The 19,073-nt window shown below is 43.7% G+C and overlaps 1 long non-coding RNA gene across 1 annotated transcript in view; it reads left to right on the top strand.

Moving 5' to 3' along the window:
- The window catches only part of LOC138672074 (uncharacterized), a 150,807-nt gene that overhangs the window by 72,754 nt on the left and 58,980 nt on the right, over nt 1-19,073 (top strand). The window contains exon 2 of the long non-coding RNA XR_011319563.1: nt 12,861-12,986. This is a non-coding gene — a long non-coding RNA (uncharacterized lncRNA). The remainder of the gene's footprint in view (nt 1-12,860; nt 12,987-19,073) is intronic.

Below are 19,073 nucleotides of genomic sequence, written 5' to 3'. Positions count from 1 at the left end.
TGGACTGGAAGGGTTATGGTCCTGAGGACAGGTCTTGGGAGCCTGCTGAGCACATTCGGGCTCCGCAGCTCATTGCTGCCTTCGAGCGTAGCGAGGCCCAAGGAGGGGGGGCCCTAGGAGGGGGGGTAATGTTAGGAGTCGAGTTTCCCCTGCTGCACAGGGGGAATCTCGATCCGTGTCTGCTGCGGTCTCCCATTCGGCATCGGCCGCAGTGGGGTCTGCTCAGCGGAGGCGTCGCTCCCAGCGTCTTGCTGGGACTGATTCTGTGCAACGGGTTACTGCTGCCTTTTCTGGCTCTCCTGTTATACCCTGCACTGATCTGTGGCGAGCGGGCTTCTCTGGGACTAAGTACTTATTTGCACACACTGAGCATGCCCAGGGCAAGATCTCCCGTTGGAGATCGAGGGTCACATGCTCAGGTACTGCAGCATGTCCCATTGGTCCTCCAGGAAGGTCCCGGAAGGGCAAAACTGCGGTAGCAGCTTCCTGTGCTGCAACTATATAAGCTGCGCATGACCGCATGGCCATGCGCTAGTATTGTCTTGAAAATATATGTGTGTGTGTAGATGGATGTATGTCGAAGGATGAAAGCTCCTAAGTATCCCTCCCTAGTGTTGTTGTCTGTTTGCGGATGATGGTAGCTATCTAGCGCCCGACTAGCCATCAGCACAAAACACACATAACAGCGTCTAGTTGCTGTGGCCGCCTGTACGGCGCCGTGCGCTTTCCTTACCCAAGCCTGGGTGGTTAGCGGCGTCCGTTTGTGCGGCACCGCACGCACACTCGTGTCTTTTTATATTATTGTTTCTGTCTCTCTGACACCCCAGTTGTGGTGTCGAGTGCATGAGGTCTTTGAACCCAAATCCTGTGTCTTGGGATTGTGTTCTGAGACTTCTTGCTTGCGCTCTATGTGCGGTGCCGCGGCCCTGTGACACAACAGGGTTCTCTTCCTTCACACAGGGTGAAGTTAACCCATGTGTGTGTACTTATTGTACCGCGATATCGTCTGTCTCTACTAGCAGCAGAGTTTTCACCTGCACGGTGGACCTCGGACTGCGAACGCACCTAATACCATAACATCTGATTCTTGGTGCGTTCCGCCAGTCCCTAACAGTATGTATTTAATAAAAGAATGTATTCATGGAAAAAACTGGCGTGGTCTCCGGTACAAGTTTCTGCACCAAAGAGGGAAAGCCAGTGACTGAGGACAGATGTTAATAGCCTAGAGAGGGACCATAGTTATTGCCCCCTCTGGCTAAAAACATCTGTCCCTAGCCACCCCAGAAAAGGCACATTTATAAGATGCGCCAATTCCAGCACTTAGCCTCTCTCTTCCCACTGCCCTGTAGCGGTGGCATATAGGTTAATAAGGGCTTAATGTCATCTTTGTATTGTAAGGTGACATTAAGCCGGCTTAGTAATGGAGGGGTGTCAATAAGACACCATTCCATTACTAATCCTAAAGTTTGTAAAGGGTTAAAAAAGACAGCCAGAAAAAAATATTTTAATGAAATAAAAAAATATTTAGAATTGAGAGTCCTCAGGGGTTGATACCTTTTAATGGCTAAGTGAAAAGGTGGTAACAAATTGCAAACTTTCGAGACTACTCTGGTCTCTTCATCAGGAATAGACTAATAGAAATTCTGAAGAATCACATATTTATGCACAGCACAGAAATTATGCCATAGATAAGACAGGTGACGTGAAGCAGAACTACTATTATAAACAGTTATGTCCATAAATATTGGAGCAGTTCAAAGATAAAGAGTGTGAATGTTTTCTTGTCCTCTGATTGGGGTCTGGTTCTATTATGGTGACCCCACATGGTATGAGAAGCAAATTCCTTAGTTCCTTAGTTGATGTAAAAAGACACACATCCATGCGACACATTCATTCCTGCACTGAGTGTGCCAAAGGTCATCATCAGCTTATATTCCCAAATTCTTCTGTCTCTTTGAGATTTGAAGTTATCTTTTAATACAAGTAATTTCATGTCCATGATGTTATGATTGGGGAGACAAAAGTGTATAGCCACAGGTATGCAAAAAAAGGTTGCACTCTATTGGCACAAAGCATGTTGAATATGAAATACATGAAATATGAATAGCAAAATGGCTTTTTGAACATTAGGAAAAATATTTATGAGACACTTTGCACAGAATTTGGCCAAATAGTGTGAGCCCATCAACCATCGTCAAGGTGGCCTCATTAATCTGATGGGTCCCTGACCTCCCTGTCCAAATGTGAACACTTACCGAAGGCTAATGTCTGTATGCATGGATGAATGTGGACAGGTCTCTCAGTAAAGCCTACATATATGGGTTGGCCAGAACCAAGTGTGATTAGATGTAATTAAAAACCACATGGTGAAGGGAGGAGTACTAAGTAGTGTTGAGCATTCCGATACCACAAGTATTGGGTATCGGCCGATATTTGTGGTATCGGAATTCCGATCCCGAGTTCCGATATTTTTGCGATATCGGGAATCGGGATTGGGATGAATATTTATGTGTAAAATAAAGAATAAAAATAAAAAATATGAATATACTCACCCTCGGACGTGCCCTGGTTGTAACCGCTGCAACTGGCAGTCTCCGTTCCTAAGAATGAGCGAGTGAAGGACCTGCGATGACGTCGCGGCTTGTGATTGGTCGCGTGAGCGGTCACATGAGCGGTCACGTGACCAATCACAAGCCACGACGTCATCGAAGGTCCTTCACCCGCTCATTCTTAGGAACGGAGGCTGCCGGTTACACCGCTAAGGTCCAGGGTCCGCCGGAGGGGTGAGTATATCCATATTTTTTATTTTTATTCTTTATTTTTTACATGAATATGGATCCCAGGGCCTGAAGGAGAGTTTCCTCTCCTTCAGACCCTGGGAACCATTCCAGGATACATTCCGATATTTGTGTCCCATTGACTTGTATTGGTATCGGGTATCGGTATCGGCAATATCCGATATTTTTCGGATATCGGCCGATACAATCCGATACTGATACTTTAAAATATAGGAAGGTATCACTCAACACTAGTGCTAAGTCAGTAAGCTAACATAGAAGTGACAGAAAAACGACTGGCACATCCAAACTAGTTTGAATAGGTGCATACCAGGAGCAGCTACTTCCATATACAATATACAAAAAAAGGTTGCACTCTATCGTGCCAAAGCATGTCGAATATGAAATACATGAAATATGAATAGCAAAATAGCTTTTTGAACATTAGGAAAAATATTTATGAGACACTTTGCACAGAATTTGGCCAAATAGTGTGAGCCCATCAACCATCGTCAAGGTGGCCTCATTAATCTGATGGATCCCTGACCTCCCTGTCCAAATGCATCAACCATCGTCAAGGTGGCCTCATTAATCTGATTTGGACAGGGAAGTCAGGGACCCATCAGATTAATGAGGCCACCTTGACGATGGTTGATGGACTCACACTATTTGGCCAAATTCTGTGCAAAGCGTCTCATAAATTTTTTTCCCAGTGTTCAAAAAAGCCATTTTAGGACGTCTCAAAATAGACAGAGACATAAAAGAAGAATCACTGTTGTTCTAATGATAAACGTTGTTTGATGAATAATCATCCAGGTCATGCTGAACCTTGCATTTTTTTCTCACCATGATATCATATTCCAATTTAATCATATTATCCTGGATTCTTTTAAAAAACTTATCATTTTCAATTTTTATATTGTGTGATCATTGTCTGTTTTGTATTATCAATGTCTTTCTGTATATTGATCAGTTTTGAATCTTCATATTTAATAAGAAGACGCATAAGGTTTGGCGAACAGGTGCTCAAAATACTGTACCACTCTTGGACAAATTGTTTACCAAAATCTGTAGTGGATTTATTCTTGCTTCTTAATCCCCTTGGGATCATACACTTGGAAACATTTTTCTGGAAAGTGGTGAGATCCCACTATGTTTTAGTTTCCTGGATCATGAATTTCTCCAACTGCTTGAACAGGTGAGAAATATCAGGAGAGTTATTAGTCTCATCAGGTGTATCGGAGAAAGCTTTCTTAATTCTATCCCTTAACGGGTTTGACATGTTTCAAGGTGTGAACTATATTGGATCCATAAAACGAGTATGTTTCTCCTCATAAGATTACAAACAAAATCACATGATTACAAAAATAAGATTTTGAAATTATTATCTGATTCTGGCACTTACAAAAAATTACCTACTAATCTTTCTACATTCAAGTTGGTTTGACAATGGGTGTTCTCTCTAAAAAAACAGGCAGAGTTTCTTGAAGTTTCTCATCCTGTTATGCCCATTTTACATGGGTTGCCCAAAATTCATAAAAATTAAAAATTTCCACCGATGAGACCCATTGTCTCAGGAATTGATTGCATTAATGGGCACATGGAAGATTGGCTAGATTCTGTGTTACAACCAATGGTATATAGAACCCCAGGTTATATTAAAAATACCAAATAGGTTTTAGACATTTTGTCTCAGAAAACATGGTTGCCATGGTTGATTAAGTTGTGACGTAACGTCTTTATATACATTGTAGGGGTTCCACTCACTCAGCTGCGACGGCTGACACTCAGGAGGCAGGTTCCTTTAAAGTTCACTGGGTTTATTACTCCATAAACCATATGACAAAACAACAGAAAGCAAATAGCCTTTGGTTCAGGCAAAGAAAAAACAAGTGTCCAGTTCATCCGGCTCAGTCCTGAAGCCGTAACACACTCAGGAGGGTTTCACCTCCACACATATCTACCTGTGTTATGCATTAGGCTTTCTTTTATATGTCTAACCACACCCAGAACCCATCACATGACCAGACATGTGGTTGTGACATCACCACAGGTCCTGAAACACATATAGGCAGCTATGGTTACATCACAGTAGCAAGCCATCTATAAGGGACATATCTCCCATCGATTAGACATCCTTTAGCCACGCTACATACCTCCCCCCTCTGCCTAAAGCCGTGGGGCTTGGCACTTTCTCCCACTAGACAAGGGATTCTTGACAGGGCATCAGCATTACCGTGCAGCTTTCCGGCCCTATGTTCCACATGGAAACAGAAGTCCTGCAGGGCTAAGAACCAACGGGTGACCCTAGCATTTCTACCCTTCGTTTCCCTCATCCATCTAAGTGGGGCATGGTCGGATATCAGTCTAAATTTACGTCCCAGCAAATAGTACCGTAATGTGTCGACTGCCCATTTTATGGCCAAGCACTCCTTTTCAACGACTGAGTAGCTCTTTTCAGACGAGGACAGCTTCCTACTCAGATAGAGAACAGGATGCTCCTCTCCATGTAGTTCTTGGGAAAGGACTGCTCCCACCCCAACATCTGAGGCATCTGTTTGAAGAATAAACTCTTTCTTGAAGTTTGGGGCCATCAGAACGGGTTGCTTACATAAAGCCTCTTTCATTTCTTGGAAGGCTGAATCTGTTTCTTCGGACCACTTAACCATTACTGATTTTGTCCCTTTTAGCAGGTCAGTCAGAGGCGCCGCCATTGTGGCGAAGTTTGGGATGAACCTCCTGTAATATCCCACGATTCCCAGGAAGGCTTTAACTTGCTTCTTGGAAACTGGTTTTGGCCATGTTTGAATTGCCTCCACTTTACTGATTTGGGGTTTTATTTCTCCATGACCCACTATGTATCCAAGGTACTTAGCTTCTTCTTTACCCAATGCACACTTCTTCGGGTTTATTGTAAATCCGGCCTCTCTTATAGCATCAAACACCGCTTGGACTTTCTCCAGATGACTCTCCCAGTCCGGGCTAAAGATGACGATATCATCTAGGTACGCAGCAGCGTATGCCTTGTGGGGTGCAAGGACTCTATCCATAGCCCTTTGGAAGGTGGCCGGAGCTCCCTGTAGGCCAAATGGCATCCGGACATACTGGAAGCACCCATCTGGTGTAGAAAACGCCGTCTTCTCCTTGGCTTCCTGTGCCATGGGGATCTGCCAATACCCCTTCGTCAAATCCAAGGTGGTTATGTACCTGGCGGGCCCAAGCCTTTCGATGAGCTCATCAACGCGGGGCATGGGATATGCGTCGAACTTAGAGACCTCATTCAACTTCCTATAGTCGTTGCAAAATCTCCACTCCCCATCAGGTTTTGGGACCAGGACAATTGGGCTCGACCAACCGCTCTTGGATTCCTCAATGACTCCAAGCTTCAACATACGCTCCACTTCCTTGGAGACTATTTCTCGACGGGCCTCAGGAATTCTATAGGGCTTCACGTTCACGCGCACATGGGGCTCTGTCAGGACCTCATGCTCTATGACCTTCGTGTACCCAGGCAACTCGGAAAACAGGTCCCTGTTTTTCTGGAGTAACTCCCGGCATTGCTGTTTCTGGGACTCCGATAGCGTCTCCGCTATAGTAACCGCTCCAACCTCATCTTCTGGGTTGCTTAACAACGATGGAGTTACTGTCGGCTCTCTATCTTGCCACGGCTTGATAAGGTTGACATGGTATACTTGGAATGGTTTCCGTCTTCCTGGTTGGTGAATTTTATAGTTTACTTCACCAAGTTTCTCGACAACCTCATATGGCCCTTGCCATTTGGCCAAGAACTTGCTTTCCACTGTCGGAACTAACACAAGAACTCGGTCTCCCGGATTGAATTGCCTCACTCTTGCAGACCGGTTGTAGACCCTGGCCTGAGCTTCTTGTGCTTGGAGAAGGTGTTCTTTCACGATAGGCATCACCTTTGCAATCCTCTGTTGCATCAGGGCCACATGCTCAATGACGCTTCTGTGGGGCGTGACTTCGGCTTCCCAGGTTTCCTTGGCTATATCCAGGAGTCCTCGTGGATGTCGGCCATACAGAAGCTCAAACGGTGAGAAACCTGTGGAGGCCTGTGGAACTTCACGAATGGAAAACATCAAATAGGGTAAGAGACAATCCCAGTCTCTACCGTCTTTTTCTATAGCTTTTCTCAGCATGCTCTTCAGTGTCTTGTTAAATCTCTCAACAAGGCCATCTGACTGGGGATGGTACACCGAGGTCCTCAACTGGGAGATTTTCAGGGCTTTGCATAGTTCCCTCATCACCTTGCTCATGAAAGGTGTCCCCTGGTCAGTCAGGATCTCCTTCGGCAGACCTGTCCAGGAAAAGACATGGACCAACTCGCGAGCTATACTCTTTGAAGATGAATTTCTCAAGGGAATTGCCTCAGGATAGCGTGTGGCATAGTCCAGGATGACTAATATATACTGATGGCCCCGGGCTGATTTAACTAAGGGACCGACCAAGTCCATGGCAATTCTCTCGAATGGCACCTCAATAATGGGCAGTGACACAAGGGGGTTTCGGAAATGAGGAGTGGGAGCAGTTAGCTGACATGTAGGGCAGGACCTGCAATAGTTCACTATTTCCCGGTGGCACCCAGGCCAATAGAACCTCTGCACAACCCGTTCCTGCGTTTTTTCCACCCCTAGGTGTCCACCCAAGATGTGTGAATGGGCCATGTCCAACACCTTCCGTCTATATGGACCCGGCACTACCAACTGCTCTACCAACTCCTCCATTATTTTCGTGACCCGGTACAACAACTCCCTGCTCATTAGAAAATGGGGAAATCTTGTGTCTGCCCCCAGCTCCTGTACCACCCCGTCAATAACTGTGACATTATTAAAGGCTTCCCTCAGAGTGGGGTCCCTATGTTGGGCAGTCCCAAAATGTTCACCGGATACCTCTAACTCCAGAATGTCAGATGCAGGGGACACTTCCTCCTCATCTCCAGCCAGGACACAAAAAGGAAACCTGTCTGACTCTGGGTGTGGCACCACCCTTCCAGGGTTCACTGGTTCCCTACTCTTGCTAGGGAGCTCAGAACCTTTCCCCCACAAATCCCAAAACAAACAGAAATCCCGGCCAATAATTATAGGGTGCAACAAGTCCTGAACGACGCCGACTATGTGGGACTCCGTGCCACATGTCGTTTCAATGTTCACACTGGCCACAGGGTAGTCCTTTGCATCACCATGTATGCACCGCACTCCGACCTTCTTTCCCGGGAGCAGGTGGAGAGGAAAAGTGGCCCTCACCAGGGTCACTAGGCTCCCCGAGTCTAACAGTGCCGTTACTGCTCGACCGTTCACCTTTACAGGACACGCTTGAGGTCCCTCGTTGGGCGGAGAGTTCACACTGCAGGCTGGATACGCATAGTATGAACAACGGCGTCCCATGCTACAGTCCATCTGCTCAGTGGTCTGGGAACATCGGGCAGCTATATGTCCTGGCTTGTGGCACCTCCAACAAACAATATCACCCGTAGGGACCTTGGGCACCACCTCCCCCGCCCTTGGTGACCTTGGACGCGCCACCCCTTTTTGGGGCTCAGCTTCCTTCTGGGACCCCCAGTATGGCATGGGCTGCCTCCTGAAGGAGCCTTCCAACCCTTGGTATCTCTCAACCAGTCCGATCAGCTCGTCGGCATTCTGGGGATCACCCTGGGCAACCCAAGTCTGTATAGGCCTCGGGAGGGAATGGACAAACCGATCCATCATCACCCGTTCTACCATTTGAGCAGGCGTAGATGACTCTGGCTGCAGCCATTTCTGGACCAGGTGCAACAGATCAAACATTTGGGAACGAGGTGGTTTGTCCCGGTGATAGCCCCAGGAGTGAACTCGCTGTGCCCTGACAGTCAGTGTCACCCCCAAACGTGCGAGAATCTCGGCTTTCAATTTGTGATACTCTTTGGCATCCTGCAAGGTCAAATCATAGTACGCCTTCTGGGGTACTCCTGTCAGGTATGGCGCAAGTACCTCTGCCCACTGCTCTGGCGGAAGTTTTTCCCTCTCAGCGACCCTCTCAAACACCGTCAGGAAGGCCTCAACATCATCCCCGGGAGTCATTTTCTGCAATGCGCGTCTTACCGTCTTTCGGACGTGGGTGTCATCAGCCAAACCTGGGGTTGGGGCGCTCGCCTTGCCCTGGATGGCGGTTGCCAGAAGCTGCATCTGCTGCTGGCTCTGTTGTAACTGCTGCCGTTGCTCCTGCTGGCTCTGTTGTATCTGCTGCATCAACAGCCTGTTGGTCTCTTGCTGCCTTTGCTCCTGCTGGACCAAGTGTTTCAGCAAGTCCTCCATTTTCTCCGGCAATGCTTGCTGGCTTGCAACAGCCTTGACCCAGGACATTCAAAAATAAACTCACTTCTCCGCTGGGAACGCTGCTCGCATGTCTACCACCAATTGTAGGGGTTCCACTCACTCAGCTGCGACGGCTGACACTCAGGAGGCAGGTTCCTTTAAAGTTCACTGGGTTTATTACTCCATAAACCATATGACAAAACAACAGAAAGCAAATAGCCTTTGGTTCAGGCAAAGAAAAAACAAGTGTCCAGTTCATCCGGCTCAGTCCTGAAGCCGTAACACACTCAGGAGGGTTTCACCTCCACACATATCTACCTGTGTTATGCATTAGGCTTTCTTTTATATGTCTAACCACACCCAGAACCCATCACATGACCAGACATGTGGTTGTGACATCACCACAGGTCCTGAAACACATATAGGCAGCTATGGTTACATCACAGTAGCAAGCCATCTATAAGGGACATATCTCCCATCGATTAGACATCCTTTAGCCACGCTACAACATGTATACCTCATGTTGTTGAATTGCAGGATTTGAATTTTCATCTCACTAGGTACAGCAATTACAAACAGGTAACATAATTTTTGTTCACTCACAATTATTTTTCTTTTGATGGGGAATTTTATTTACAATGTACCGGAGTTCCGATGGGGGCCAAGTTTTCACCATCCCTCGCCAATTTAGTTATGTCTTTTTGGGAATTTCAATTTTTATTTTCCACATTGAACAAATGTTCTTCTTTTATTGTTTGGTATGGCAGATACATTGATGAAACTTTAATCATCTGGAGGGGAGAGTTTTCTGCCATACAAGAATTTGTGAATTACATCAATCATAATGATTATAACATCAGATTTACTCATGTATTTGACAAACAAAAAATTTACTTTCTTGATTTAGAATTGTCAGGGACACCCAACCAATTGGCTTCTACTAGGACTTATTCCAAACTTCTTATGGGTAATACAATTCTGCATGCCCAGAGCAGCCACCCTATACATACAACTAAATCTGGGTAAATTCACCAGACCTGCTAGAAACTCTAATAATAATCATGACCAAAGACTTTTACTTACTCGGGAAGCTTATTGGATGTTCCATCTTGGAACAAGATTCCCTGCTGGTCTTAATAGAAAGAACAAAATTATGTTTCATTATTGATTTATATCAAAGCGATTAATATTATTGAGTTGATTCTATTGATTTTGAATATTGCTTATTCACATTTGTGTGTTTTAATGTTTTTATTTTTTTATGTTTCCTGGTTAGCATTTTAGATCATGTGATTGTTTTGGTCATTTTGATTATATGTTTGTTTTCTGTTCATGACCTTAATTCATGTGACAATGTTTTGATAGCTCATTGGTGATTTAGATTCCAACAGCTGATTGGTGATTTGTCCTTCATTAATGTTGGTACTTTCTCAGTGTGATAGCTTTGACAAACATCACAGACACGATCGAAACGCATAGCTTTTCCTCACGTGTACCTCGATGTTGCCTGTGAAGCTGTTCATGTTTTTATTATAATACAATAAAGGAATTTTTTTTATGGAAGAGCTGGAACAATTGGTCTTCATCTTCTATTTGTATATCTGACCATCATATCTGTATATTCATTGTATATATAGTATTTTGTCTAGTTTGCCCTTAAGGCAATTAAATATCCACTTTAACCTTGGGCTGCTATTTAATCTTGATCCAAAATCCACAAGACCGTGTTTTCAGTTTAATGTCATATGCTACCAGGGCTGATTTCTGGCATGGCATGGTCCCGTTAATGCACCGTGCTTATGTTTAACAAGGAACTGGTGGCAATCTTACCAGGCTGACAAGGCTCTGTTTCACTGGTGCTAGTGAAAGGGGACTTTGAGCCTGTCAGGGTCGTGAGTGAGTGTTGTGCCATGTCAACGGTTGTGTGAGCCACTCTCTCTCACTACCTGTGCATCTGTGCCTGTGTGGGTAGGGGGTGTCTGTGTAAAGCTGTGCCAAACTGACATTATGTATCCCGAGGGGATGCTGAACATCACAGTGAAAGTGGGGAGACCGTGCCATGTGACGCTTAATGTATTGCTGACATCAGGCGGGGCTACGAGTTGCTTCACACTTCCTATATACCTATAGTATGAACCCTATATAGCCCCTTTATAGCATAACAAAACCTCAGTGACATTTTAAATGTCATAGAAATGGGGGTGAAAAGCAACTCCCCATATAGAACAAAAGAAGATACCCGCTCCCAAGATCATAGAAGAAGGAGGAAACCGGAGCAACTAGGTAAAAAGTTAATTTTTTATTAAAGATAATCTCAAATAAATATATAAATCATAACACCACAATATTAAATAAAATGCAGATACAGGATAGGCACAGATATACCCAAAAAGTCCACCATTGCACATGCCCATATAAGTAGATACACAGATCCATAAGTAAAGTGACAGTGCATAAGGTTTAATTGCTATGGCAAGGTTGCCGTTATAAATCCATACTTAAATCATTAGTGCCACAGGACAAAAATCACCAGGGAGGCAAGGCTTACCAAGAGCAAAGCCGGAGGACCCAGGGTACAGATGTAGGTAACCCTCGACGCACGTTTCGCGTGGCAGAAGCACCGCTTTATCAAGAGGAGTCTTTTTACCTAGTTGCTCCGGTTTCCTCCTTCTTCTATAGCCCCTATATAGACAGAATGAGCCCACATAGTCTTCCATTTTACAGTGTGAGCCCCCAAATAGCTTTTCTATATATTGACGTACATCCCACACACATTCACACATATAAAAGAAAAAAACATACCCTCCTCACTCCCATTCCCCCAGCGCTATGCTCCGGTCTGATGCTCCGCACAGCAGACACGATTACGGAAGTTGTCATGTCTGCTATTTGTTGCATATTAGGAGTGGCGGAAGAATGGGCCATTGGCCCTCTCCGCCACTATTATGTTCCCTACTATCTGCATCCTGAGGATGCAGATAGCTGTGACATCGGGATGCCAGGTATGTGAGGGTGGTTGCATGGTGCAGCCCATGGGCTACTAGTTTCAGCATTTTGGCTGTCTTTGCATGCACATTGCCAGGGTTTGCAAATGATGAAAAAAAGCAGGATGAGTCCAGATGATAAAAAAGCTTGTCTTTATTCCAAATTCGTATAAAATAGTGACATGGCACCCATATGTGCAGCTACGCATTTTGAACACGAGCTGTGTTCTTTGTCAAAGCACAAAGTCCGTGCTGTTACACACCGAGGTGGTAAGCTGGCTATTTTTTTTTCTTGTTTGCAAATGATGATGCTGATCTCCTAACCTGAATTTGACAGCTGACCTATCCGGCTGTGACGTTCCTATCAGGAAACCTACAAGTGTGTGCATCATGAATAGAGATGAGCGAACATCATCAGCTGCATCGGGAACCCGGCTACCTGGAGATCTCCCAATAACAAGCTGTTCGATGCCGCAACTGCATGTGTCGCGGCTGGGTGAGGCTCTCCATGCATGTGTAGTGACGGTAACACAGCCGTGACACATGCAGCTGCGGCGCCGAACCACTGATTATCGCGAACGCTCCAGGTATCCGGGTTCCCGTTGCAGCTTCTTTAGTAAGCGCTATAGCTTGCTGAATAAGGAGGTCGCTGACTATAATCGCTCAACTCTAATCTTGACAAATATTTTAACAACACATAATTGTTTGGATCTGGAGTAACTAAGAAAAATGTTATTACATGCTTTTCAAGATTTTTATTTACTTTGTTTTCTTTTATTTCTTTGTAGAAAACAGCAGCTGTGTCAACAAAAAAGAATATTTACATGAATCCTGTACCGTATCAAATATTAGCAGCATGTGTACTTCTAAACAACATGATGGCGAAGGTAGCGATGACGGGAAAAACAGTTCAGGTATATAGTATAAATGATTTGCATAGAACTATTATTAGTAAAATCATTTGTATTTCATAAGCATGTTTGTAAAACTGTGGTCGCAGGGGAAGGTTTTAGGTACCATAATTTATTCCAGATATCTTGAGTAAATTTTGTAAACTGTTTTGTAAATAAATTGTGAATTAAGAACTTTTTACCCCACTACTGACACTTTAAAAAACAGGAGGGAAAGGCTTAGTGACAATGTATGGGGCATCTGCTATTTGACAGATTTAATATAATTTGCGTCAAGACCTTACATGATTTTAAAGGGACACTGTCACCTGAATTTGGAGGGAACAATCTTCAGCCATGGAGGCGGGGTTTTGGGGTTTTTGATTCACCCTTTCCTTACCCGCTGGCTGCATGCTGGCTGCAATATTGGCTTGAAGTTCATTCTCTTTCCTCCGTAGTACACGCCTGCACAAGGCAATCTTGCACAGCGCAGGCGTGTACTATGGAGGACAGAGAATGAACTTCAATCCAATATTGCAGCCAGCATGCAGCCAGCGGGTAAGGAAAGGGTGAATCAAACACCCAAAAACCCCGCCTCCATGGCTGAAGATTGTTCCCTCCAAATTCAGGTGACAGTGTCCCTTTAAGGGCAATGTGTTTCTGCTCAAAGCATACGCAGACTTGTTTTTCTGGTACTCAAACAGGCAAAGTTGCATACAGACTCACTATAAACGAAAAATATATTTTTAGAAGCACTGTATACAAGTGTAAACATTATAATTTTTGATCTTGGCTTAGTTAATTGAGTAACTTGGACATATACACTGGGTGCTGGGAGCAAAGACATGGGCACCAACAAACAGGCTTGGACTGGCCCACAGGGAAACAGGTGATTCTCACAGTCGCCCGCCCCCCCTCCCCACTCCCCCCCCCACTCAACCTATTCAACCTATATGAACAGTAGCTTACACAACTCACTTGATTCACTTGGTAACATCTCATCATTCAACTATCAAACAACCCAGTTTATTATTATTATTATTATTATATAAAATCATAGGTCAACTTGTGAATGAGGTAATGTAATAATTGCAGGTAAATGAACAGTGGACCCTCAGTCAATGAAACTGGTTGGCCCTTACCATCCTAGTCTGACACTGTCAACAATCCACTCTTGTCAAATATTTTTATCCAGGACTAGGTCAGGGAACTGTTTTTATTTCCCCTGATGAAGCAAAGACCAGCTATAGCAGTTTCTGCGCACATAAATCTCATGAATTTTGAAAATCTCTTAAATCCAGCATTATGGCATGTTGGATTATTGAATATTTTGGATTAAAGATATCGGTGAATACATTCATCCTCAGGCGTGAAGAAGGTAGTTGAAGTGTGCAGATTCTGATACCTACTGCCCAAGTTATGATACAAATACACTCCTCAATAATGAAATTGTAGCACCAAGGAGGTCACGCTGTTAAATTCTGCAAATTGCGGAAGGTGTCCCTAAGACTTGCAAATGATCACATTTTCAAGCACCAAGCTCCAATCTGTTGAATGTGGGAAGGATATAACAACCACGCTGGAAGCAAATTTTTTTAAGACACATTAACCCCTTCACCCCTGAAGCCTGTTTTCACCTTTCTGAGCAGGCCAATTTTTTACATTCTGACACCTGTCACTTTATGAGGTCATAACTCTGGAACGCTTCAACGTATCCCACTGATTCTGAGAAAGTTTTTTCGTGTTATATTGTACTTCATCATGGGGATAAAATTTATTTGATGTGACTTACGTTTATTTGTAAAAAAAATCAGAAATTTGGTGAAAATGTTGAAATCTGCGCAATTTTCAATTTTTTTGCCCTTACATCAGAGTCATATCACACAAAATTGTTAATAAATAACATTTCCCACTTGTCTACTTTTTTGCGTCAACACAATTTTTGAAACTTAATTTTTTTTTTGTTGGGAAGTTATAAGGGTTAAAATTTGACCAGCGATTTCTCATTTTTACAACAAAATTTGCAAAACCATTTTTTTAGGGATCACCTCACATATGAAGAGACTTTAAGAGGCCTATATGACAGAAAATACCCAAAAGTGACATCATTCTAAAAACTGCGCCCCTCAATGTGCTCAAAACCACATTCAAAAAGTTTATTAACACTTCAGGTGCTTCCTAGGAATTCATGGAATGTGGAAGGAAAAATAAACATTTCAACTTTTTTTCACAAAAATTTTCCATAAAGATCTTTTTTTTTTTTCACTTTTACAAGGTTAACAGGAGAAAATGGACCATACAGTTTGCTGTGCAATTTCTCCTAAGAACGTTGATACCCAATATATGGAGGAAAACTATAGTTTAGGTGCACAGCAGGGCTTGGAAGAAAGTGAGCGCCATTTGATTTTTTGAATGCAAAATTTGCTGAAATAATTAGTGGATGCTATGTCGCATTTGGAGAGCTCTGGAAGTACCTAAACAGTGGAATCCCCCAACAATTGACACCATTTTTCAAACTAGACCGATCAGGGAACTTATCTAGATGTGAAAGAATTTAAACTACTAAATCAGGATGGCACCGTTGAAGCTCTAAAAACCTATAGGGAGAAAAATACTTTAACTAAAAAACTTATTAAAGCTGCCAAAAAGGAAACAGAGAAGCACATTGCTAAGGAGAGTAAAACTAACCCCAAACTCTTCTTCAACTATATCAATAGTAAAAGAATCATAAGTGAAAGTGTAGGCTCCTTAAAAAATTGTGAGGAGAGAATGGTTGTAGATGACAAGGAAAAAGCTAATATAATAAACACCTTCTTCTCCACGGTATTCACGGTGGATAATGAAATGCTAGGTGAAATGCTGAGAGACAAAGAAAACCCTATATTAAGGGTCACCAATCTAACCCAAGAAGAGGTGCGAAACCGGCGAAATAAGATTAAAATAGATAAATCTCTGGGTCCGGATTGCATACACCCTGGAGTACTAAGATAACTAAATAATGTAATAGACAAGCCATTATTTATTATATTTAGGGACTCTATAGCGATGGGGGTCTGTTCCACAGGACTGTCGCATAGCAAAGGTGGTGCCAATATTCAAAAAGGGCTCTAAAAGTGAACCTGGAAATTATAGGCCAGTAAGTCTAATCTCTGTTGTTGGTAAAATATTTGAAGGATTTCTGAGGGATGTTATTCTGGATTATCTCAATGAGAATACCTGTTTAACTCCATATCAGCATGGGTTTATGAGAAATCGCTCCTGTCAAACCAATCTAATCAGTTTTTATGAAGAGGAAAGCTATAGACTGGACCAAGGTGAGTCATTGGACGTGATATATATTGATTTTTCCAAAGAGTTTGATACCGTGCCACACAAGAGGTTGGTACACAAAATGAGAATGCTGAGTCTGGAGGAAAATGTGTGTAAAATGGGTAAGTCACTGGCTTAGTGATAGAAAGCAGAGGGTGGTTATAAATGGTATATTCTCTAACTGGGTCGCTGTGACCAGTGGGGTACCGCAGGGGTCGGTATTGGGACCTGTTCTCTTCAACATATTCATTAATGATCTGGTAGAAGGTTTACACAGTAAAATATCGATATTTGCAGATGATACAAAACTATGTAAAGCAGTTAATACAAGAGAAGATAGTATTCTGCTACAGATGGATCTGGATAAGTTGGAAACTTGGGCCGAAAGGTGGCAGATGAGGTTTAACAATCATAAATGCAAGGTTATACACATGGGAAGAAGGAATCAATATTAACATTACACACTGAATGGGAAACCACTGGGTAAATCTGACATGGAGAAGGACTTGGGGATCCTAGTTAATGATAAACTTACCTGGAGCAGCCAGTGCCAGGCAGCAGCTGCCAAGGCAAACAGGATCATGGGGTGCATTAAAAGAGGTCTGGATACACATGATGAGAGCATTATACTGCCTCTGTACAAATCCCTAGTTAGACCGCACATGGAGTACTGTGTCCAGTTTTGGTCACCGGTGCTTAGGAAGGATATAATGGAACTAGAGAGAGTACAAAAGAGGGCAACAAAATTAATAAAGGGGATGGGAGAACTACAATACCCAGATAGATTAGCGAAACTAGGATTATTTAGTCTAGAGAAAAGAGGACTGAGGGGCGATCTAATAACCATGTATAAGTATATAAGGGGACAATACAAATATCTCGCTTAGGATCTGTTTATACCAAGGAAGGTGACGGGCACAAGGGGGCATTCTTTTGCGTCTGGAAGAGAGGTTTTTCCACCAACATAGAAGAGGATTCTTTACTGTTAGGGCAGTGAGAATCTGGAATTGCTTGCCTGAGGAGGTGGTGATGGCGAACTCAGTCGAGGGGTTCAAGAGAGGCCTGGATGTCTTCCTGGAGCAGAACAATATTGTATCATACAATTATTAGGTTCTGTAGAAGGACCAGGGATTCAAGCTTGAGGAGGATAATTTGCATATTCCAGGTGCCTTCTGGGAAAAGCGAAGAGTCTCCCTCAGCAAGAAGATCGTTGGGTACAGCCGGGACCAGCTGCTTGGAAAGCATCACCAAACCAGGGATTCAAGCTTGAGGAGGATAATTTGCATATTCCAGGTGCCTTCTGGGAAAAGCGAAGAGTCTCCCTCAGCAAGAAGATCGTTGGGTACAGCCGGGACCAGCTGCTTGGAAAGCATCACCAAACCAGGGATTCAAGCTTGAGGAGGATAATTTGCATATTCCAGGTGCCTTCTGGGAAAAGCGAAGAGTCTCCCTCAGCAAGAAGATCGTTGGGTACAGCCGGGACCAGCTGCTTGGAAAGCATCACCAAACCAGGGATTCAAGCTTGAGGAGGATAATTTGCATATTCCAGGTGCCTTCTGGGAAAAGGGAAGAGTCTCCCTCAGCAAGAAGATCGTTGGGTACAGCCAGGACCAGCTGCTTAGAATGCATCACCAAACCAGGGATTCAAGCTTGAGGAGGATAATTTGCATATTCCAGGTGCCTTCTGGGAAAAGCGAAGAGTCTCCCTCAGCAAGAAGATCGTTGGGTACAGCCGGGACCAGCTGCTTGGAAAGCATCACCAAACCGTGCGCCGTAAGGACATTATTGCAAGAAAGCTTGGCTGAGTAGATTACACAAGAAGGAAAACACAGCAAGTCAGCAGGATCTAGGAGCAACATGGCAGATGTAACAACCTACATGGTGAGCTGCAGCATGTGCTACATGTTCACAGATCGACCAGAAGAAGAATCCAATTTCACCTGTCAGAAGTGTAGACTAGTGGCCCTTTTAGAAGAAAAGGTGTGGGGTCTGGAAGAAAGAATAGCAACTTTGAAACTCATCAAAGAGAATAGACCAAAAAAAGAAAAAAAAGTAAGCGGCACAGCTCGACTTCTCAGAGATTATAAACTCAAAGTGGAGAGTTTCCCAACAATAGGTAGTCCGATCAGGTGAAAGGCGGTGCTTGCGTGAAACAAAGTGTCCATATAAATAAAAAAGTAGAAAAAACGCAGTAGCACTCACCAATCAGTGGCAATACAAACGTCCTTTATTGGAACATGCAGTAAACCATCTTCACGGTTCCAGGGAGGGAGTGAGAGTAGGAGTGCGACAGGCAAGACGACGGTCGTTTCGCGCTAATGCCAAGCGCTTCAACGGGTCTGTGTCCAGGAGGAAGTGACGCCTAGATAAGCAGGTAATAAACAACTGGCTCCTCCCGCGCCACCTCCCCCTGAGACAACCAAAGTGCACAGTGTGTGTAAAATAACACAAGACAAAAACAATTAAAAACAACAACAACAGTTGGAGCACCTCATTACATTCGGCAATATAGAATAAGAACGGTAGCTAATTATAAATGTCCAATCAATTCAGAATACTATTAATGTCCCCTATACAAAGACATACAAAGGAGTCCACACCTGAAATCTCCTGACTTATCAGGAGGGAAAAATAAAAAAACCAGAGAAATATATATGCGGCTAGCAAATACTTGCTGGAATAACTTCTACATAACGGAATAGTTACCTCTGATCACAAGAGCACAAGATGGGGATCAATCTAGGACGACGATCAACATAGAGCCACAAATATAATCAATAACAACGTTAGTATACTATAAAA

The sequence above is a fragment of the Ranitomeya imitator genome, chromosome 3 (genome assembly GCF_032444005.1).
Source record: "Ranitomeya imitator isolate aRanImi1 chromosome 3, aRanImi1.pri, whole genome shotgun sequence".
NCBI classification, from domain to species: domain Eukaryota; kingdom Metazoa; phylum Chordata; class Amphibia; order Anura; family Dendrobatidae; genus Ranitomeya; species Ranitomeya imitator.
This window is presented reverse-complemented; position numbering and strand designations above follow the sequence as displayed.